Raw genomic sequence first — 23,027 nt, forward strand, 5'->3', positions numbered from 1 at the left:
ATTAATGACACTTCATGTTGTGAATCTGATTACAACCACAAAACAAAGAAAATAAAGAGGAAACCACTCCTGAACACCTTACACCAAGAGGGTGGGACGTCTCTTTCAAATTACCATAATTTGATTACTCAGGGAGTCTATTAACACAGCTCATTGAAACCCACAGAGACTTTCCTGATGGTATTCAGATCTCTTTCATAAGCATGGAGTGAGCAATTTGGGCATCCACAATGGTCCCCTTTTCCTCCCTCCTCTTTAATCTTTGGAAATATCTAGATCCTCCATCCTTGTTTATAGTTTTCAAGTTTTCTCATAATAAAAATTTATTTTTTCTTTCTCACAACTTATTTATTCAGAGAAAACTTAAGCCTATTTTGAGAAAATGAAGGATTTTTTTTCCTTCAGAAAACTACTATATTTCTTCAAGCTCCAAATCACTGTTATCCATCTACAAAATGAATTTGTATCATTTTATTTGAATTCTGTTGTTAAAATCTCACTGATAATCCACAGAAGGCCCAAATGAAGTTCTTTTTTGCCTTAACTGCTAAAATTGGTTTTAATATGCAAATTATCTACAAAGAGTTAATCTAAAAAGAGTTTTACATAGTTAAGATCTTTTTCCAATCTTTAAGAAACATCTGCTTACATTGATTATCATATTTTAATTATATATCACAAAATATTCTTATCCATCAATGAAGTAAGAAATCCATTAATATATTCTCCTTATATATCCTTTGTCTCATCTTTTCTCATTGATATAAATTTAAAGAATGAACTTTCTTCTATTAAAGTAGTCTATCATTAACATATCTGATCAATCCACCTTCATACCTAGAAATAGAAACAGATTTTGTTTTAAGGAAATAGACTTTTAGACCAGTTTTATGTCCAGCAAAATAAGAAGGTGTAGAGATTTCCATATAACCCCCACATATATAGCCTCCCTTGATATCCTCACCAGAGTGGTACATTTGTCACAATTGATGAACCTACATCACCCAACATTCATAATTTGCCTTAGGGATCACTCTTGATGCTGTACACTTTGTGGGTTTGGACAGATGTATGTAAACATTCACCCATCATGAAAGTATCTTCCAGAATAGTTTTACTGCCCTGAAAATTGTCTATGTACCGTGTATTCATGTTCTCTTCCCCACCAATCCAATGGTGACTTATTTTCTAGTTGTCTCTGTAGTTTTGACTTTTTGGAATGTCATAGAGTTGGAATCATACAGTGTGGAGACTTTTCAGAATGGCATTTTCCACTTAGTGATAGGCATTTAAAATTCTACCTTGTGTTTTCATGGCCTGATAACTCATTTCTTTCTAAACACTGAATTGTATTGTTCGGATGTGGCACAGTGTATTTATTTATTTGCTGAAGGACATCTTCCAAGTTTTGGCATTGATGAGTCAAACTGCTATAAACATCTGTGTATAGGTTTTTGGATTGACACAAATTTTCAATAATTTGGGAAACATACCTAGGAGGAAGATTGCTGTATTAAATGGTAAGAATATGCTTAGTTTGTTAAGAAACTGCCAAACTGGACATAATAGGTATATCATTTGTTTTAATCAGCTTTTTTTTTTTTTTTTTTTTTTTTTTTACTGCTTGACAAGGAAGGAAGGAACGAAGGAAATCCAAGAAGAACAATTTTAAAGGCAGAAAATTTTATTTTGGGGTTCATGGTTTCAGAGATCTTAGTCCATAGACTGGCTCCATTGCTCTTAGCCCAAAGTATGGCAGAACATCATGGCAGAAGAGTGTGGTGACATGGTTATCAGGCCATGATGATTAGGAAGCAGAAAGAGAGCTCCACTCACCCAGAACAAAATATAGACCCACAAAGAATCACCCTCCGATAACCCACCTCCTCTAACCACATCCTACCTGTCCACAGTTAACACCCAGTTAATCCCTATCAGGGGATTAATGCACTGATGAGGTTAAATCTCATGACCCAATAATTTCACTTCTCAACTTTCTTGCATTATCTCACACATCAGGTTTTGGGGGACACCTGATAGCTAAACCACAATACCATTCTTCAGTCCTATGAACCCTGAAAGAGAATTCCTGCTTTCCGTGACCTCACTAGCATTTTTGGTGTCATCAGCGATCTGGATTTTGACAGTTCTAGTTAGTGGGCAGTGGCATCTTATTGTTGTTTAACTTTTCATTTCTGTAATGATATTTGATGTGGAGCATCTTTTCAGATGCTTATTTGCCAAGTTTTGTTCTCCTTGTCCAGGTGTCAAGGTCTTTGGCCCATTTTTTGATTGGGTTCTCTGTCTCTCTATTGTTGAGTTTTTAGTAATTCTTTGTATATTTTGGATAACAATCATTTGTCAGATATGTCTTCTCAAATATTTACTCCCAGCCTGTGGTTTCTCTTTTCATTCTCTTGACAGTGTCTTTTGCAGTACAGAAGTTTTTAATGTTAATGAAGTCCAGTTTATCGATTCTTTCCTTCATGGATCATGCCTTTGTTGTTTATTCCTCTGATGAATATGAATTGTTGAGAGGGTATCTGTCAATACTCTTGCACTGTCATTTCAACTCTCTCCTTTAGTCTCCAAAGGCCACAACACAGACTCTTACAAACTGTGCTCTTCCAAATTATCTGGTTTGGTTAAAAACTGCTGCCCCATGTGTCTTCTCAAGAACAGCTGAGAGTTGAGAATTTAGCAAGAGTCTCTAACTCTCAGCTTAGGCCAGGTGTGTTGACAAGGCATCATGTCCAAAGAATTTTCAAGTCTCTGAGCATTAATATTCAACAGACATCAATGGAGCAGTTACCTTTTCTTAGTGCTACAATGAGCAGAGTGGACTAAAAGATTCAGAAGGTATGAACCGTGGCTCCCAAATCCCCATAATAAGTGACACAGAAAAAAGAAATAAACAGTGGGAGAAATGTGTATCACAAAAGTATTTTCACAGTTTACACCAAGGAGAAAGTGACAAGTTCTATAAAAATTGATGAAGCGGGCAGTTGGTGAGTAGGCTGGGAAAGAACCCAGATATCTTGATACCTAGACTAATTCTTCAAAGATAAAGCTGGATTTTCCAGATGGACAATGGGTAGGTTGTTTTATGTAGATGGGTTAGTCTTGGATGGCTGTGGCTAAAAGTACAAGGAATCAGTAGATGGGAGACATAAGCCAGAGTTGCATTGTGGGTCTTGATCTTGGTCACAGATCCTCTTTCTACATCTTTTGCTCACCTCTAGACTTGGCTCACTGTGACACCATTCTAGAGAACATACTTAGGCAAAGCAAAAATTACGGAATGGATAAAAGTAGAAGAAAAATGGTAATAACTCCCTTTTCTCGTTGCCACTGCCTGCTGCCTATTCCTAATTGTAGATTCCATTCAACATTTGCTATATTCAAATGGTGAGACCATAAAATATTTACAGTCACACATCATTTATTTAGTACCAACTGGATGCAGTGCACTTTTGTTTTTCCCTAACATTACTCAGAAGGCTTTTTTCCCCCACCATGGTCACTATGAGAGGAGTCGTAAAATTCGTCTTTATTGGAAAGAGGAAAATAGATCACAATAAATTGCAAACACATCAGGGATTTTACTCATAAGCAGCAGGAGAGAATCAAAGTGAGTTTTCATGTAGAAAGCAAGCCACAGACTGAAAGAAGCACTCTGTGGGAGATGACAAACCATAAAAATATCAGAGGTGCTGAGAAAGATTTGGAAACAGTCAGCTATGTCAACCCATTGTGAATTCTATAGATAGTTTAAGGTTTGTGCAGATGTTATCCAGAGTAATTTGATCAGGTCGTAGCTTGTTTAGTGGATAATAAAATGGTGGCTTTGCCAGCATGCGCAAGTAATATTGCAGCAGATTACTTTTATTCCTAGTGAATTAGAAATTTTCTGAATACAGAAAATAAACAGCAAGTCTCAGCCCACTTTCAAGGCAGGGCAAGAGAAAGTGCCAATGGAAATCTATTTAAAATATTGGGGTCCTCATATCGCATTTATGGGACTACTGTTAATAGTGACATTGGTTTCTGGAGATGCAGAAATGATAAAGCTCATAGGTCATCTTGTTGAGTATTCCAGTACACTGATGTTTAACAGGCATATCTGTCTTTACTGTACTGCTGGGGGCTAGAGGAAGAGGAAAAAGAGAACTGGCCCTTACGTTACTTGTTATTTATCCAAGAAGATAAAAGATACAAACACATCCAAAATAAATAGAAACAAAGATATATGAGTACCAAACCATGTAGCATAGACTGTAAATAATGTACAGGGTTGAAAAGAAGAGATAATTTTTCTGGGCCTTAGATAATGTAGCAAAAGGAAGAACTGGACTCAACCACTAATATTTTCATTTTACCTTTCTTTATCTTAATAGATAAATTGCTGCTAACATAAGTAATTAAACATTATAGTTCAAATTCTATTTTATAACACCATGACTACTTTGTAAACCACTTACTTTAAATACTATTACTGACAATGAATGCATGAATTATTTACCATGTATGATTTGATATGTTAGTTATTGATGTTTTCAGAGTTAGAAGAACATTGTATTGACAAGTATTTATTCATACGTAATCTAACCTTTTTCACTATAGTAAAATTGATCCTAATTGCTACCTGTTGATATTATATCAGCCCATATTCTATAGTTACATTATTAATAGATGACATATAATGACCAATAGCTATGACTGTATGTGAGGTCTGTTAGATGTGGAGTTTTTAACTTGCTCTTTCAGGCACTATAAATTAATTTGCCATCAAGACCTTATTCATTTGGAGAAGTTGAAATTTTAACACCCATCTCCGGTAGAAGTTTCCAGACCTGATGACATAATAAATGGAGAGTGTAGAGTGAAGAGAGGGGACCCAAGAACTCAATCTGTGAGATTCGGGGGAAAATGGATAAATCATCAGAGGATTGAGAACAGCTGATGAAGCAGAAATAAAACTATGAGAATGTGAACTAGAATCAAAACAGAAAAAAATTGTAGCTAATCAGAAGGAATGAGAACCATGTTAAATGGGGCAAATGTACCATGAGAAAAGTGAAGGTGACTGTAAATAATGTATAGTGTTGAAGAGAGATGTGATTTTTAAAAAATATTTTTATTAGTTGTTGAGGGACCTTTATTTTATTTACTTATTTATAGGTGGTGCTGAAAATCAAACGCAGTGCCTCACACATGCTAGGCAAGTGCTCTACCACTGAGCCACAACCCGAGCCCCAAGAGACGTGGTTTTTGTGGGCCATAGATAATGGGGCAAACCAAAGAACTGAACTCAAATATTAACAATTTTTTCTTACCTTTCTTTACCTTAAGAGCAGATAGGGAGACTGGGGTGGTGGCTCAGTGGTAGAGCACCTACCTAGCGTGTGAGAGAGCCACTGGGTTTGACTCTCAGCACCACATATAAATAAATAAAATAAAGGTTCATTGACAACTAAAAAATATTTTTAAAAAAGAGTAGATAGTGTCTACTCTTAAAATAGGGTCAAGGGAAAGAGGATTATCTTAACAATACTATGTTTTTACTATTTTGAGATGGAAAGGATGAGAATTATTACTGTACTTATGAAAAAGAATCAGTACAGAGAAAATTTCCCGAGTCTTTAATGTTTAATTTAAAAAAAAAAAAGCAGAAGAGTTACATAGCTAGCATGTGGGAAATCTGGTATTTCAACCTTAGCAATGCTGCTTAACTCTGAGGTGTTAATCCCTGTCCCTTGAACAGTGCCTGTTTCTAAAAACACATAAACACACACTCTAACCAGTTAAACTGCAATATACTTATGTAATATTTTCTTGAGGAAATCTCTTAATGTTGTTTCCAATTGTTCTCTTATTATCCCTTAAGACAACAGATTATTCACTATTGTATTTGCTAAAATAAATTTTCATTGTTCTTTAAAAGCAGGATAACTACTTCATTATGAAGAAACAATTTCACTACCTTCACCTACTCATTTGACAGATTTCACCTTAAAGTGGTTTAAGATCAAAGAAAGGCAGACTTGAAAGTGAGGATGACAAAAGTGGGGGTGATTTTCATCTTAGTTTACAGATCAAACATTTTCTCACAGTAGTTTTGGTTTTGCCATTTTCTCTCCGTTTTTACCAAGAGACAGATAGCAAGTTCAATGGCTCATCAGTAGTTTTTCCTTTGCATGAATATTTTTTGGGGGGACATGTGTCAACTTTTGATAAGCATATCAATATTTTATGTGTTTTTTTAATTTATGTGAGCTTGATTGAGAACTGTGGAAGGTGACGTGAAGTTCAGTAGCCTCGTGTCTGACCCACCCATGTTCACTAATGTCTTGTCTACACTGGAAATGTGTGGACTGAGGGCCAGTTGGGGAAATTGTGTAACAGCCAACCTACCAGTGGGCGATGCAAAGCCCCTGCATGTCCACAAGGCTCTCGGCAATCTTAACTACAGCCCTGGGATAGTCCTTGTCTGCACTTCTGGGTATGTTTTATCTCCTAACAGGGCCCTGTTTTCTTTCTCCTCCTTCCCCTCACCCCTTAGCTGACTTCAATCCATTCATTATGTACCAGTACCAACACTGACTTCTCAGAGCCATCATGGACCACCCTGAATAAAATCCTTCCTTCAGGGAATTTTAGAGCAAGCTCCATCACTTCATCATGCCACCCCTAACTTCATTGAACAAATTCAAAATGTTGGCAAAAACATAACATTTGGCAGTGTAGGCTTAGCAAAATATTTAAGTAACTAAAGTTGTACATTTAAAATGGAAAGTAACTACAATGAAGATGTGTACAGACCCTGATTTTATCCACCCAAAGTGAATGGCAGTGGGCAAATAGCAGGAAGCCCAGAGTTTAATTCTCTTCCCACAAGACACTTCAAATAACACTTGGTGTTATTTGCTTATTGAAAACATTCCTTTAATTTTTAAAATTAAAAGAAGAAATGTTTTCTCAGCACCGGGGATTGAAGCCTTGTGCCTCTCGTGTGCCAGGGTGGATGCTCTACCAGGGAGTCAGAGTCCCAGCCCTGGCATTGCTTTTAGTGCATCTGGTTTGCCTTGGCTGCTCTTTGATAAATTTCATTGCCTTCTTTTGCACCTTTTATTTTAAATTGGTATTGACCACAGAGTCCCCTTGGGAAACCAGTGAAAGGGGGCATCTCTTTATCAATGCACAAGTAATATTTAGGGGCTTAGGTAAGGGGCTCAGTAGAATAGAAAGGCCTTCAGGGTATTGCATCCGATTGAGGCTGCAATATTCAGCCCCTTCCTGTCATAGCACTTTGTGCCGTCTTTGCTGGCCAATCTACTTCATCCTTCTGGGCCTTGTTTTACATCTGCTGCAAAACAAAAGATACTAGCAGGTGGTCCAAGCCCCATAGGAGGTCATGCTGGCCTCTCTGAGCCTCAGTGTCCCTGAAGTAAGGAAAGGAGACCTGCCCTGAGCACCTGCAAGGATTGTGTGAGTCCCAGCACGTGGAAGAGCTTGGGCCACCCCGAAGCCTGTATCCGTGTTGCTATTCATGGGATGACACTAAACCAATTTAGGAGTTCTCTTGGGTGATTATAAACGTTTTTGTGCAATTTAGATTTCAGAAATGACAGCACAGTAAAAGCAATATGCTCTAGTGCCTAGGAAGTTCACCAGGATTGAATGAAGAACAAATGTAATCCTATCAGGGTTGAAATTTTCTTAAATTCTCTCCCACTGTAACAGCTAAATGTCATTTCTTAAGTATTTAGGAGGGCAGTGTTGGAATTTTCAGTACTCATATGAAAGTTTAGCTGACTTGTGGGGAAAATAAGCAAGACTAAGAATGGACTTTCCTCTTTGCAGGGAAGATATTGCCACCTCTTTATCAATCCACAAGTTAATATTTAGGGGCTTAGGAAAGGGGCTCAGTAGAATAGAAAGGCCTTCAAGGTATTGCATCCGATTCAGGCTGCAAGTTGAGTCACAAAGTGGATTGCATAAAAGGAGGAGGGAAGAGTTTATGGTATTTATGCCCCAGAAAGGATTTAATCCAATTCAAAATCTCAGTCCCGAAAATAAAATCATGCTCTGGTCTGTATCCCTGGGAACCATATATACACTGCCCCCAGTATGAGAAAAGAACTATAAAAAATAGTATAAGCCAAAATATATTGGACAAGTGAGCTTACTTGCCACTGTATATAAACAGGCAAATCCAATCACAAGCCTTCCACAGTAATACCCCTAGTGACATTTATTATTCCCACACGTTACCTGTGTAGTATATTTGTTTATTTTTTCTGCTTTCTTTTCCTTTGGAGCTAATGGCCTTCCAAAATAGTTGCCATTTGTTTTATCTTTTTTCCTATGGATAAAACCAGACTTGTGATAACATCATTTAACATATAGAAAAGAGTCTTAGCTTTTTCCATTCTACATCCCTCACTCTTAACCCTGCGTGTCATCCAAAGAATGAGTCTTTGCATTCTTTGTAATGTGTGGCTAAGAAGGTATAGGGACAAGAACAAGTCATTCCAATTTTGGCCATTTCTTTTTAATTTTAATGAAATATATGAGTTATAGGCTGTCAAAGCAAAAACCCAACATTACATGAGAGACTAAAGATGATCAACTAGTAGAGATGTTTCTTTTCAGATTAATTTATTGTAGACTAAGGATCCTCAATGTAGAGCCTGAGAACTGAAGCCATTCCACAGCCTGGTTTTTAAATAACATTGTTTTTAAACACAGTCCTACCCATCGTTTCCTTATTAACTATGGCTAATTCCTCTTTATAGAACTGAGTATCTCCACAAGAGAACACTGGGCCAGCAAAGCCAAAGGTATTTACTGTTGGGTCCTTTAAAGCCGAAGTTGCCAATTTTAGTTGTAGGGCAGTCAGAAGTAAAAAATCAGATATCATTATTGTATTAGTAATTTGTTAAAAAGGTCTTGTTCTACAATCAGCCAAGGGCCTTGATAGTTATTTTTTTCCAGATTTTTAATATTCTCTGAGCACATTTTTAAGACTCTTTCTTTACAACTTTATTTATTTATTTATTTTGTAGTGCTGAGGATTGAACCCAGTGCCTCACACATGCTAGGCAAGCCCTTTACCACCGAGCCACAACCCCAGCCCTCATAAACTGGTTAGGTTGGATTTATCTGGTTGTTAGAGCTAAATAATGCCCATCCCTAGACAGTTACTCATATAACTGATCCATTGTGACATCATAATCATCTCTCTTGTAGTTTGCCCTGATGTAAACAGTATTCTCTATGGTGTTTCTGTCTGTAGCCATGCAATATCAGGGTTCATAGGTGAGCAGATGAGTCAAGTTCTCTACTGTCATTCTTAGGTTTTCAGAGAGTCTTGGATTAAATGGGTCCCACCATGTATGATGTGTGCTTATGATGCCCAGGAGAAGCACCTACTGGATTCATTTATGAACACTTTTGGAAATAATCTTTTACACTAGAAAAATAAAACACAAAGTCACTACTGGTCAACGTCATAAGATATGACTGTATGATATCTAAAATGTTGGTTTTTTTTTTCTATCTTGGTTTTACAGAGAGCAACTGTTAAAACATGTTGCTGCCTGATGATAGGCTCAGTCAACTTTATAAGCAAAATTCTCACTTTTTTCCCTTTCATATTTTGGATGAACTATAGTTCTACCTAATTTTAAATTAGCTACATTAGCAATTCCTTAGTCACTGTGAATAGAAACGCCAACCTGATAATATTTGACTAATCCATTTTTTGTGATTATGTACACAGTATAAGATGATAAACAGCCTTTCTCTTGCTTCCCTGTCTACTCATGTGGTGCTCAATCTTTCCTCTGCTAAGTAAGTCCTCCTGGATGAACCCCGATCTGCTCTCACTGCTGTGTCACTGAATAACTGTTCTGCGCAATTAACACTGCACCTCCTGCTGCCCACGGTTTGTGACACGTCATTCAAACCTGACTTCATCAGTGTGAAGCACTGCTAGGGAAACAGCACTCCTGTCCTCTCCTTTATTTATTTCCATGCAGGCCTTACCATGCCACCTCTCAGCAGTATTAGATATTTCTTATGAAAAAGCATCTATCTTTTGGCTATTTCTTTTAGATTACAGAGGATTGAACTAGACAATAATAGCATCTAGTACATATTGACCACTTCCTCTGTGTCAGGCATGTCTCATCTCATTTTAGCTTCACCAGGACTCTATGAGATAGGCAAACCCAGGCCACAAGGATGCTAAGGTGGTCATGTGCGGTTGCTGAGCTAGTTGCATGAGGCTGCAAAGCTAGCAAAAGGTAGAGATCGACTTTGACCTCTGTTGTCTGACCTGAGCCTAGAACTCTGACCAGGAAGCACACTGTCAGTGCAAAAGCTGTGGGGGTGGTTGCTGAGGTATAAGAACTTAAAACTGACTATTTTTCAGATTTTGTATAAAGATAAAAAATGTACATTATGTACATTTCAAATGCACTCTGAAATAGGGTTGTTTGTTTTTTTAACCTTAAATATACTGAAAAAGATTTACGACATTGAGAGCCTTAATGAATGGACACTGCATTGCCATTGGATTGTACTGGGTGACGCATGGCACAGCCTAAATCAATCCAGGAGACTTTATTTTAGAGAATATGGCTTGTAAAAGTTTCTTCGGAGCACTTAGAAAAGGCAGTAAATGTACTGTCCCAAATCCTTCTCCTCCCCTGTTGGAAGATAAAATGGCTATTATAATCATGGGTCACTTCAAGTTCAACGGAACTTACTTTCTGGGGGGAAAAAAATGGCCAAATAAAAATCTAGTTTTCTTTTTTTTTTTTTTTTTTTTTTTTGCGTTTTTTTTTTTTTTTTTTTTTAATTGATTTTTATTGTAGGTTGTTCAAAACATTACATAGTTTTTGATATATCATAATTCACACTTTGATTCAAGTGGGATATGAACTCCCATTTTTACCCCATATACAGATTGCAGAATCACATCAGTTGCACATTGATTTACATATTGCCATTCTGGAGTCTGTTGTATTCTGCTGCCTTTCCCATCCTCAGCTATCCCCCCTCCCCCCTCCCCTCCCCTCTTCTTTCTCTACCCCCTCTACTGTAATTCATTTCTCCCCCTTATATTTTCCCTCCTTTCCCCTCACTTCCTCTTGTATGTAATTTTGTATACCCCTGAGGGTCTCCTTCCATTTACATGCAATTTCCCTTCTCTCTCCCTTTCCCTCCCACCTCTCATCCCTGTTTAATGTTAATCTTCTTCTCATGCTCTTCTTCCCTACTCTGTTCTTAGTAACTCTCCTTATATCAAAGAAGACATTTGGCATTTGTTTTTAAGGGATTGGCTAGCTTCACTTAGCATAATCTGCTCTAATGCCATCCATTTCCCTCCAAATTCTATGATTTTGTCATTTCTTAATGCAGAGTAATACTCCATTGTGTATAAATGCCACATTTTTTTTATCCATTCGTCTATTGAAGGGCATCTAGGTTGGTTCCACAGTCTTGCTATTGTGAATTGTGCTGCTATGAACATAGATGTAGCAGTGTCCCTATAGTGTGCTCTTTTTAGGTCTTTAGGGAATAGACCGAGTAGTGGAATAGCTGGATCAAATGGTGGTTCCATTCCGAGCTTTCCAAGAAATCTCCATACTGCTTTCCAAATTGGCCGCACCAATTTGCAGTCCCACCAGCAATGTACAAGAGTACCCTTTTCTCCACATCCTCGCCAGCACTTGTTGCTGTTTGACTTCCTAATGGCTGCCAATCTTACTGGAGTGAGATGGTATCTTAGGGTGGTTTTGATTTGCATTTCTCTGACTGCTAGAGATGGTGAGCATTTTTTCATATACTTGTTGATTGATTGTATGTCCTCCTGTGAGAAATTTCTGTTCAGGTCCTTGGCCCATTTGTTGATTGGGTTATTCGTTATCTCATTGTCTAATTTTTTTAGTTCTTTGTATATTCTGGATATTAGGGCTCTGTCTGAAGTGTGAGGAGTAAAGATTTGTTCCCAGGACGTAGGCTCCCTATTCACCTCTCTTATTGTTTCTTTTGCTGAGAAAAAACTTTTTAGTTTTAGTAAGTCCCATTTGTTGATTCTAGTTATTAACTGTTGTGCTATGGGTGTCCTATTGAGGAATTTGGAGCCCGACCCCACAGTATGTAGATCATAGCCAACTTTTTCTTCTATCAGACGCCATGTCTCTGATTTGATATTAAGTTCCTTGATCCACTTTGAGTTAACTTTTGTGCATGGCGAGAGAAAGGGATTCAGTTTCATTTTGTTGCATATGGATTTCCAGTTTTCCCAACACCATTTGTTGAAGATGCTATCCTTCTTCCATTTCATGCTTTTAGCCCCTTTATCAAATATAAGATAGTTGTAGTTTTGTGGATTGGTTTCTGTGTCCTCTATTCTGTACCATTGGTCCACCTGCCTGTTTTGGTACCAGTACCATGCTGTTTTTGTTACTATTGCTCTGTAGTATAGTTTGAAGTCTGGTATAGCTATACCGCCTGATTCACATTTCCTGCTTAGAATTGTTTTTGCTATTCTGGGTCTTTTATTTTTCCATATGAATTTCATGATTGCTTTCTCTATTTCTACAAGAAATGCCGTTGGGATTTTGATTGGCATTGCATTAAACCTATAGAGAACTTTTGGTAATATCGCCATTTTGATGATGTTACTTCTACCTATCCATGAACAGGGTATATTTTTCCATCTTCTAAGATCTTCTTCTATTTCTCTCTTTAGGGTTCTGTAGTTTTCATTGTATAAGTCTTTCACCTCTTTTGTTAGGTTGATTCCCAAGTATTTTATTTTCTTTGAGGATATTGTGAATGGGGTGGTTGTCCTCATTTCCATTTCAGAGGATTTGTTGCTGATATACAGGAATGCCTTTGATTTATGCATGTTGATCTTATAGCCTGCCACTTTGCTGAATTCATTTATTAGCTCTAATAGTTTCTTTGTAGACCCTTTTGGGTCTGCTAGGTATAGAATCATGTCATCTGCAAATAGTGATAATTTGAGTTCTTCTTTTCCTATTTTTATGCCTTTAATTTCTTTCGTCTGTCTAATTGCTCTGGCCAGTGATTCGAGAACTATGTTGAACAGAAGTGGTGAGAGAGGGCATCCCTGTCTTGTTCCAGATTTTAGAGGGAACGCCTTCAGTTTTTCTCCATTCAGAATGATGCTAGCCTGAGGCTTAGCATAGATTGCTTTTACAATGTTGAGGTATGTTCCTGTTATCCCTAGTTTTTCTAGAGTTTTGAACATAAAGGGATGCTGTACTTTGTCGAATGCTTTTTCCGCATCTATCGAGATGACCATATGGTTCTTATTTTTAAGCCTGTTGATGTGGTGAATAACATTTATTGATTTCCGTATATTGAACCAACCTTGCATCCCAGGGATAAATCCTACCTGATCATCGTGCACAATTTTTTTGATATGTTTTTGTATCCGGTTCGCCAGAAGTTTATTGAGGATTTTTGCATCTAGGTTCATTAGAGATATTGGTCTGTAGTTTTCTTTCTTTGAAGTGTCTTTGTCTGGTTTAGGAATCAGGGTGATGTTGGCCTCATAGAATGAGTTTGGAAGTTCTCCCTCTTTTTCTATTTCCTTAAATAGCTTGAAAAGTATTGGTGTTAATTCCTCTTTAAAGGTTTTGAAAAACTCTGCTGTATACCCATCCGGTCCTGGGCTTTTCTTAGTTGGTAGTCTTTTGATGGTATCTTCTATTTCCTCAATTGATATTGGTCTGTTTAGGTTGTCAATATCCTCCTGGCTCAATCTGGGCAAATCATATGACTTAAGAAATTTATCGATGCCTTCACTATCTTCTATTTTATTGGAGTATAAGGATTCAAAATAATTTCTGATAATCTTCTGTATTTCTGAAGTGTCTGTTGTGATATTGCCTTTTTCATCCCGTATGCTGGTAATTTGAGTTCTCTCTCTTCTTCTCTTTGTTAGCGTGGCTAAGGGTCTGTCGATTTTATTTATTTTTTCAAAGAACCAACTTTTAGTTTTGTCAATTTTTTCAATTGTTTCTTTCGTTTCGATTTCATTAATTTCAGCTCTGATTTTAATTATTTCTTGTCTTCTACTTCTTTTGCTGTTGTTTTGCTCTTCTTTTTCTAGGATTTTGAGTTGAAGTATTAGATCATTTATTTGTTGGTTTTTTCTTTTTTTAAGGAATGAACTCCAAGCAATAAATTTTCCTCTTAGAACTGCTTTCAATGTGTCCCATAGATTCCGATATGTTGTGTCTGTGTTTTCATTTATCTCTAAGAATTTTTTAATTTCCTCCTTGATGTCTTCTATAACCCATTGATCATTCAGTAACCTATTGTTCATTCTCCAAGTGATGCATGATTTTTCCTTACTTCTTTTATTGTTGATTTTCAATTTCATTCCATTATGATCAGATAATATGCATGGTATTATCTCTACTCCTTTATATTGTCTAATAGTTGCCCTGTGACATAATATATGATCTATTTTTGAGAAGGATCCATGTGCTGCTGAGAAAAAAGTGTAACTGCTTGATGTTGGGTGGTATATTCTATATATGTCAATTAAGTCTAGGTTATTAATTGTGTTATTGAGCTCTATAGTTTCCTTATTCAACTTTTGTTTGGAAGATCTGTCCAGTGGTGAGAGAGGTGTGTTGAAGTCTCCCATGATTATTGTATGGTGGTCTATTAGACTCTTGAACTTGAGAAGAGTTTGTTTGATGAACATAGCTGCACCATTGTTTGGGGCATATATATTTATGATTGTTATGTCTTGTTGGTGTATGGTTCCCTTGAGAAGTATGTAGTGTCCCTCTTCATCCCTTTTGATTAACTTTGGCTTGAAATCTATTTTATTTGAAATGAGTATGGACACTCCTGCTTGTTTGCGAAGTCCATATGAGTGATATGATTTTTCCCAACCTTTCACCTTCAGTCTATGTATGTCTTTTCCTATCAGATGTGTCTCCTGAAGGCAGCATATTGTTGGGTCTTGTTTAGTGATCCATTCTGCTAGCCTGTGTCTCTTAATTGGTGAGTTTAAGCCATTAACATTTAGAGTTATTATTGAGATATGGTTTGTTCTTCCAGCCATATTTGTTTATTTATGTTACTAAACATGGTTTGTTTTCCTCTTTGATTATTCCCCCCCACCTTTACTGTACTACCTCCCGCTGTTGGTTTTCATTGATATTTTCCATTTCCTCTTCCTGTAATATTTTGCCGAGGATGTTTTGAAGAGCTGGTTTTCTAGCTGCAAATTCTTTTAACTTTTGTTTATCATGAAAGGTTTTAATTTCATCTTCCATCCTGAAGCTTAATTTCGCGGGATACACAATTCTTGGTTGGAACCCCTTTTCTTTCAACGTTTGAAATATGTTATTCCAGGATCTTCTAGCTTTCAGAGTCTGTGTTGAAAGATCAGCTGTTATCCTGATTGGTTTACCCCTAAATGTAATCTGCTTCCTTTCTCTTGTAGCTTTTAAAATTCTCTCCTTATTCTGTATGTTGGGCATCTTCATTATAATGTGTCTAGGTGTGGCTCTCTTATGATTTTGCACATTCGGCGTCCTGTAGGCTTCTAGGATTTGGGATTCTGTCTCATTCTTCAAGTCTGGGAAGTTTTCTCGTATTATTTCGTTGAATAGATTGGTCATTCCTTTGGTTTGGACCTCAATACCTTCCTGTATCCCCATGACCCTTAAGTTGGGTCTCTTTATGTTATCCCATATTTCTTGAATGTTCTGCTCATGGTTTCTTAACAGCTTTGCTGAGCTGTCTATGTTCTTCTCCAGTTGAAATACTTTGTCTTCATTGTCTGATGTTCTATCTTCTAAGTGTTCTACTCTGCTGGTAGTATTCTCAATTGAGTTTTTAAGTTGGTTTATTGTTTCCTGCATTTCCAGGATTTCTGTTTGTTTGTTTTTTATAACCTCTATCTCCCTGTATAATTGATCTTTTGCTTCTTGGATTTGTTTGTGTAATTTATTGTCGAAGTGGTCGAAGTGGTCTTTCATTGTCTGATTTTGCTGTCTAATGTCTTCTTTGAGACTCCAGATCATCTGAAGCATGTATATCCTGAATTCTTTATCTGACATTCCATCTGCTGCAGATATTACCTCTTCTAAAGTTGAGTTGACCTGCATTGCTTGTGGTCCTTTCTTTCCTTGTCTTTTCATACTGATCGCGTTTCTTTCTTCTGGTAGCCACGCCCCCGTATCTGGTGCAAGAGACCTCAGTCGTCAGCACTGGTGGGTGCTGTAGCTGGGAGACCCGCGCCGCGCGGCTCCCGCCGGCTCCTGCGTCAGCGCCGCCTCAGCTCCCGCCGGTTCCCGTGCCGCTGCCACGGATCCCGCCAGCTCCGTCCGGCTCCCTCGCCGCTCCTGCTAATTTAGAGTCCGCTGGGAAGGAATCTCTTTGGCCGATCTTTGGTGACTTCCCCTCTCTGCTATGGCGGGCCCCTGGCTCCTTGCAGGAGTGACCGAAGGGAGAGGTGGAACTGGCTTGTCTCTGGTCTGATATAATCTCTGGTTTTAGATCCCAGTTCGCTAATTCATAGAGGCTTGGTTAGATTTCCTTCCCATCCTCTCAAGGTGGGGAGCCCTTTCCTGGGTGGGCAGGGCCGTTAGCAGAGCCGGAAGGGCACGTGCCTTCTGTCGGGCCAGGCGGGGACCCTTCTGGCTGCGCTGGGCCACCGGGGGCTCCCTCAGCGCCAGGCAGATGGCGCCCGCGTGGCTAAGAGCCGGGTGGGGTAACCCTTCGCAGAGCGGGCGGGCCGCCAGGAGTGCCGGGATGGTGGGAGCTGTCTGCCGGCCGGGCAGGGACCCTTCTCGACGAGCAGGGCCGCTGGGGGCGCTTGTAAAGCCGGGCGGCTGCCGCCGCGTGTCTAAGACCCAGGCGGGCGGGGTGGCTGTTTGCAGGGCAAGAGCGGGACCGGCAGGGTAGCCGGGATGGCGGAAACTGTCTGTTGGCCGGGCAGGGACCCTTCTCGCCGAGCAGGGTCGCCGGGGGCGCTTGTAAAGCCGGGCGGCTGCAGCCTCGTGGCTAAGAACCAAGCGGGCGGGCTGGCTGTTTGCAGAACAAGAGCGGAATGGCGAGAGCTGTCTGCCGGCAGGGCGGGGACCCTTCTCGCCGAGCAGGGTCGCCGGGGGCGCTTGTAAAGCCGGGTGGCTGCCGCCGCGTGTCTAAGACCCAGGCAGGCGGGGTGGCTGTTTGCAGGGCAAGAGCGGGACCGGTAGGGTAGCCGGGATGGCGGAAACTGTCTGTTGGCCGGGCAGGGACCCTTCTCGCCGAGCAGGGTCGCCGGGGGCGCTTGTAAAGCCTGGCGGCTGCAGCCTCGTGGCTAAGAACCAAGCGGGCGGGGTGGCTGCTTGCCGAACAAGAGCGGAATGGCGGGAGCTGTCTGCCGGCAGGGCGGGGACCCTTCTCGCCGAGCAGGGTCGCCGGGGGCGCTTGTAAAGCCGGGCGGCTGCAGCCTCGTGGCTAAGAACCAAGCAGGCGGGGTGGCTGCTTGCAGAACAAGAGCGGAATGGCGGGAGCTGTCTGCCGGCAGGGCGGGGACCCTTCTCGCCGAGCAGGGTCGCCGGGGGCGCTTGTAAAGCCGGCCGGCTGCAGCCTCGTGGCTAAGAACCAAGCGGGCGGGGTGGCTGCTTGCCGAACAAGAGCGGAATGGCGGGAGCTGTCTGCCGGCAGGGCGGGGACCCTTCTCGCCGAGCAGGGTCGCCGGGGGCGCTTGTAAAGCCGGCCGGCTGCAGCCTCGTGGCTAAGAACCAAGCGGGCGGGGTGGCTGCTTGCAGAACAAGAGCGGAATGGCGGGAGCTGTCTGCCGGCAGGGCGGGGACCCTTCTCGCCGAGCAGGGCCGCCGGGGGTGCTTGTAAAGCCGGGTGGCTGCAGCGGCGTGGCTAAGAACCAGCCGGGTGGGGTGGCTGTTCGCCGAGCGAAAGCAGGGCCGCCAGGGTAGCCGGGATGGCGGGCGCTGTCTGCTGGCTGGGCGGGGACCCTTCTGCCGCGCTGCTCTGGGCCGCCTGCCGCTTGCAGAAGCGGCGGGTGGCCGCGGGATTGGACTCTGAGCCCGCGCTGCCAGTCAAGTTTCACTTGTCTGGGGCAAACTGTCACGTCTAATAAACTTACTAATTCTCGGCAGGTCTCCTTTCAACGGAATTTTGCTAGAAGATCCTCAGTAGGTAGAATGTAGCTGTTTTAATTGGTGTTTCTGATCCCGTTAATGTGGAGATATTGAAAGTGCAGCTTCCTCGCCGGCCGCCATGTTGGATCCCAAAAATCTAGTTTTCTATCTATTATCAGTGATAAATGTCTGACCTACTTCAAGATCCTTTTGCTAGGGTTCAACTCATTTCCATGCAGCAGGTCCAACATGCCAATAATGATGGAGAGCATGAAACACCAGAGGATTCTGTGGATTATCACTCGTGCTCTGCAGACAGACAGCACTTCATTTAAGCAGCTTTCCAGATATCTCACTGTGGATCTGATGGAAGGATTTAGTGTAAAGCCCAAGGTTGTAACCTTTCGTCTGTGAGATGGAGCCTTTGACCAGGGGTGTAGCATAGAAATTGCTTCCCTGTGGCATCCTTCTTGTGCACCCAGCTTTGAAGGACCATAGTGACTTTCACATTTTTACCTTCTTTCATGAAGAAGCATGATAATAAGGATATTTTTTTCATCTCATGCATTCCAATTTAGTTCTTTATTAATTCAACATGTTTTCATTACCTATCAGAGAGAGGACTTATTCAAAGGCAGAAGTCCATTAAGTTTAGAAATCTATGGCAAAGAAAAAGCTGACGGATAATTTGGGAAAATTGGAATGTGCTGTGCTATTACCTGCATACCTTCTACCAATGGTGCCGGGATTGAGATATTATTACAGGTCAATTTAGGTAATGGGATTCTCTGAGGTCACACTATTTGAATTAAACCAAAATACATAGATCAAAATTGGATGCATGCTATGAGGAAATAGATAATAGGAGTCAAAGCTCAGGGTACTTGATAAACAGAGGCTCAGGGTCCTCAAGTACCCAGTATGTCTAAGAGCAAAGAACAGAGAATTCTGCAAACTCTGAAAAATGGACATGATGGGGTAATTCATTGTGGCATTTTTCTAAGGTGAGGTCCTATAGCTTTATTGAAAGCGAGGCTATTTTCATCGATAAGCTGGAAACAACCCAGCTGTCCTTCATTCAGAGAATGGGCAAAAAAGCTGTGATGTAGCCATACATAGGAATACTACTAAGCAGTAAAAGAGAACAAAAATACTGATACCTGGATTGACTTGAGTGAATGTGAAAGTTACTATGCTGAACTGAAGAGTCCAGACACAGAGGAGTACCTGAGTTACGATTCTACCTTTTCATGAAATTCTGAAGAAACAAACAAAGTCAGAGTTTATCTGAATTAGCAAAAACCAGTTCAGTCGTTTCCCAAGGCTAGTGATTGGGGCACAAGGTGATTTCAATGTATATCATTAAATTTGACTTTTTAAGAAAGTGAGGCTATTCCCAAACATTTCACTTACATGGAACTTTCCCAGAATACCCTCAATTCGTGAAAGAAACAAGAATGCTTGTATATGTTGAAATATCTTTGGACAACAGGGTTATGGGGTGCGTTTCTATGATCAAAAGCATTTTTAGAAAGCTTTGAGGATTTCATGGTTTCCTAGATAAATATTGTTTGTTCCTTGAGGTCCCCTTATATTGAGCTAGGATAAGACCTGCTGTGAGCTGGGGAGTCAGCAGGCATGGGTTTAAGATTTGACTTTGCCATTCTTTAGTTTGGGATGTTGGGCAATTTACTTAGCATCTTACAGCTGCACTTCCCTTATTCTAAAATGGAGAAGAGAAAATAGAAGTGACTGTGAGACACTCAGTGGTATGTGGGGCCTGTAACATCCATTCAGGAAAGGCTCCTATTCCACTTGTGTAAACTCTTCTTTGAAACCCTTGCCAGTGTGCTCGTGATGGTGAATGAGTGAATCGGCCCTTCATCTGTTACAGAGCAGAGAGGTCACACCGCTGTTGTTCTGCTGTGTGGTGACCCCTTGGCCTCTCCCAGTTCACTGAAAGATGCTTAAGATGGCTTCTGATCTGTTCCTCTGCTGCGGGCATCTCCTACTAGGACTTGTATGTGGTACATTCTCCATCAGTGTAGGAGCTTCATTCATTCTTTTTTAAAAAAAAAAATATTTATTTTTTAGTTTTCAGTGGACACAACATTTTTGTTTGTATGTGGTGCTGAGGATCGAACCCGGGCCGCATGCATGCCAGGTGAGCGTGCTACCACTTGAGCCACATCCCCAGCCCGCTTCATTCATTCTTGAAGCTTAAAGAATCATCCTCCCTTTCCATCTTAACATCTTCCTTCAAAATGAGCTATTACAGAATCCAAGCCTTGTTGGGCCAACATATAAAGTCTTTATGGATTGGAAAAATTATATGGGGAAAAGAGGAGTTACGCAGAGATGAAAGAGCATATGTTTAACCCTTTCCCTCCACATTAGAACCTTGAGGATCAGAGGGGCATCCCCAACAGTGCTCAGGAGAATACTCGGGCAAAACTTCCATTGATTTTCTAAGGAGCAGAGCAAATGAAGAATGTTTCCACACTTCAGGGAGACAAGAAATGCTTCAATCTGGGGGTGTAATAATTTTGGACTAGACCATAAGGCTTCTTCCCCATATTGCCTACTTATAGTCATAAACATTGGCTTGACCAACTAGCTTTTATTCTTCATGCACCTCGTCTTGTCCTTTGCTCTTTAGTCATTAGCCAGGATCGCTGGACCCTTGACTATTTAGGATTAGAATCTATGTCCCAGTAGCCTACATTACAAACTTCAAGATTTCTCCCTGCATAGTTATACCTCCTTATATGCTTTCTAAGTTATATTTCATTACTAATTATAATAATCATTCAATAATAATGAATAAATCATAAATTTATAAATAAGTTGATTTGAATTATAGCATTGCTTAAGAATGCATTTTCACATACATTTTTTTGAGGCATACTCTTTTTCTCATCAGCAACATCCTAAAGTTGGATATTTGTGTAGATATGAAAGGAATTACTTTGGGTTATAGGTTCTATATGCCCCTCTCTATCTATCCCTCCTCACTTCTCTCGTCCCCTCCCCCAACCTGAAAAGAAATCACCAGGCATGTATCTGTTGCTTCCTACAAGTATTCTTCTCACCAAAGCATTGTAGAAGGGGATTTTCTATGCTATTTATATTTTTGAGAGGCAAGCAAATCAACCAGACTGAAATGAAGATAAGAAAAATATAGTGTTGTAGACTTTTCACCTGACTGGACCTTCTTCTGCATATATTTAAGAGATATCTATTCTGGGCAACAACAAAAACACTAAATGCATATTTCTCTCCCTTCTTCTTCTTCTTCTTTTTTTTTTTTTTTTTTTTGTGTGTGTGATACTCTGGATTGAACTCAGGCACTAGACCACTGAGCCACATCCCAACCCTATTTTGTATTTTATTTAGAGACAGGATCTCACTAAGTTGCTCAGCATCTTACCATCGCTGAGGCTGGCTTTGAACTCACGATCTTCCTGCCTCAGCCTCCCAAATTGGTGGGATTACATTACAGGTGTGCACCACCATGTCTGACTTCTCCCTTCTCTTTTTAACAACCCCTAAATACTATTGACTGCAGGTGGGAGAAGAGGAAGTGAACAAGTACTTCTGTTCTTCATGTGGAGTTCAACCAAATAAGTCAGACTTTATGAACCATTTAAAAACTTAATTTTTAGCCAAGGTATGGCCTTAAGAAAATTCAACTTCTTTTAATACACTATGCAGCAACATATATCAAAAGTGAGAATTCCTTTCATACTACATGCCATTGCTTCAAGTGCCTTCCTTTACAGCCCTGGGAAGGAAAGTGTTTCACCGATTGTTATATTTTACAAGTTTACTGACTTATTCTCCAGTATAATTCTAAATGGAAGAGATAGGGTAAGATCAGTATAGAACATAGGTGAACTTTCAGAAGAAAATGCTCCCCAGTTGAAGCTGGGTAGTGCACAGACATGGCACATGTGATTGTAGTCCACTAACCCACCCAGTTTTCTCTATAGTGGTAGACTCCTGACAGGGTCCATTTGTCCTGCAAAAGACCAGCACTGCTGAGAAGGAGAGTTATGAAAATCAAAGTCCTCTCCTGACATCATTGTATCAGGAAGCAATCATATGATGTGCTACAGAGGTCCAGGGATTTCTTTCCTTTGTGCCATCATCAAGTGCTATTTCAGAAATACAAATGCTTCTTAAAGAGTGCACTTAAAATTGCATTGCAGTCACCCAGCATTCCCACCTGGTCTCAAGTCTCTGTGATTTCTTGCCAACTTAACATACATTCATGGAAAACTCCAGCATCTAAATATTTCAAATAGAGAGCAATCAAAAGGGCAAACTGGTAATTCCCCCAGCATGTTTCTTAAATGAAGAGTGTTTTCTACATACCCAGTAGTGTACTCTATCTAACATGTTCTTTCCAATAGATGGTAGGGTTTTGTGATTTTCATTATAATAAGTAAAAGACATAAGTGAATGGACAAATTCTGGTTGGTAGCCTCTCTAGCTAGTTTCCAAAGACTTTAAGAATGGGACAAAGGTAGGGAAGGAGATAAAGTACCCCAAAGCAGGTGATCACAGTTTCCATCTCAACACAGCCTTAGCTTACCTGGGATAACCATTTGACAGTTTTAAAAATTTTTTTTAAAAATTTATATATGACAGCGGAATGCATTACAATTCTTGTTACACATATAGAGCACAATTTTTCATATCTCTGGTTGTATACAAAGTATATTTACACCAATTCATGCCTTCATACATGTACTTTGGATAATAATGTCCATCACATTCCACCATCATTTCTAACCCCATAACCCCTCCCTTGCCCTCCCACTCCTCTGCCCTATCTAGACTTCGGCTTGATGGTTCTTAAGATCA

At 40.2% G+C, this 23,027-nt stretch overlaps 1 protein-coding gene across 2 annotated transcripts in view; it reads left to right on the forward strand.

Moving 5' to 3' along the window:
- Positions 1–23,027, forward strand: part of Gpc6 (glypican 6) — a 1,045,404-nt gene that overhangs the window by 539,635 nt on the left and 482,742 nt on the right. The window lies entirely within an intron of this gene.

The sequence above is a fragment of the Callospermophilus lateralis genome, chromosome 12 (genome assembly GCF_048772815.1).
Source record: "Callospermophilus lateralis isolate mCalLat2 chromosome 12, mCalLat2.hap1, whole genome shotgun sequence".
NCBI classification, from domain to species: domain Eukaryota; kingdom Metazoa; phylum Chordata; class Mammalia; order Rodentia; family Sciuridae; genus Callospermophilus; species Callospermophilus lateralis.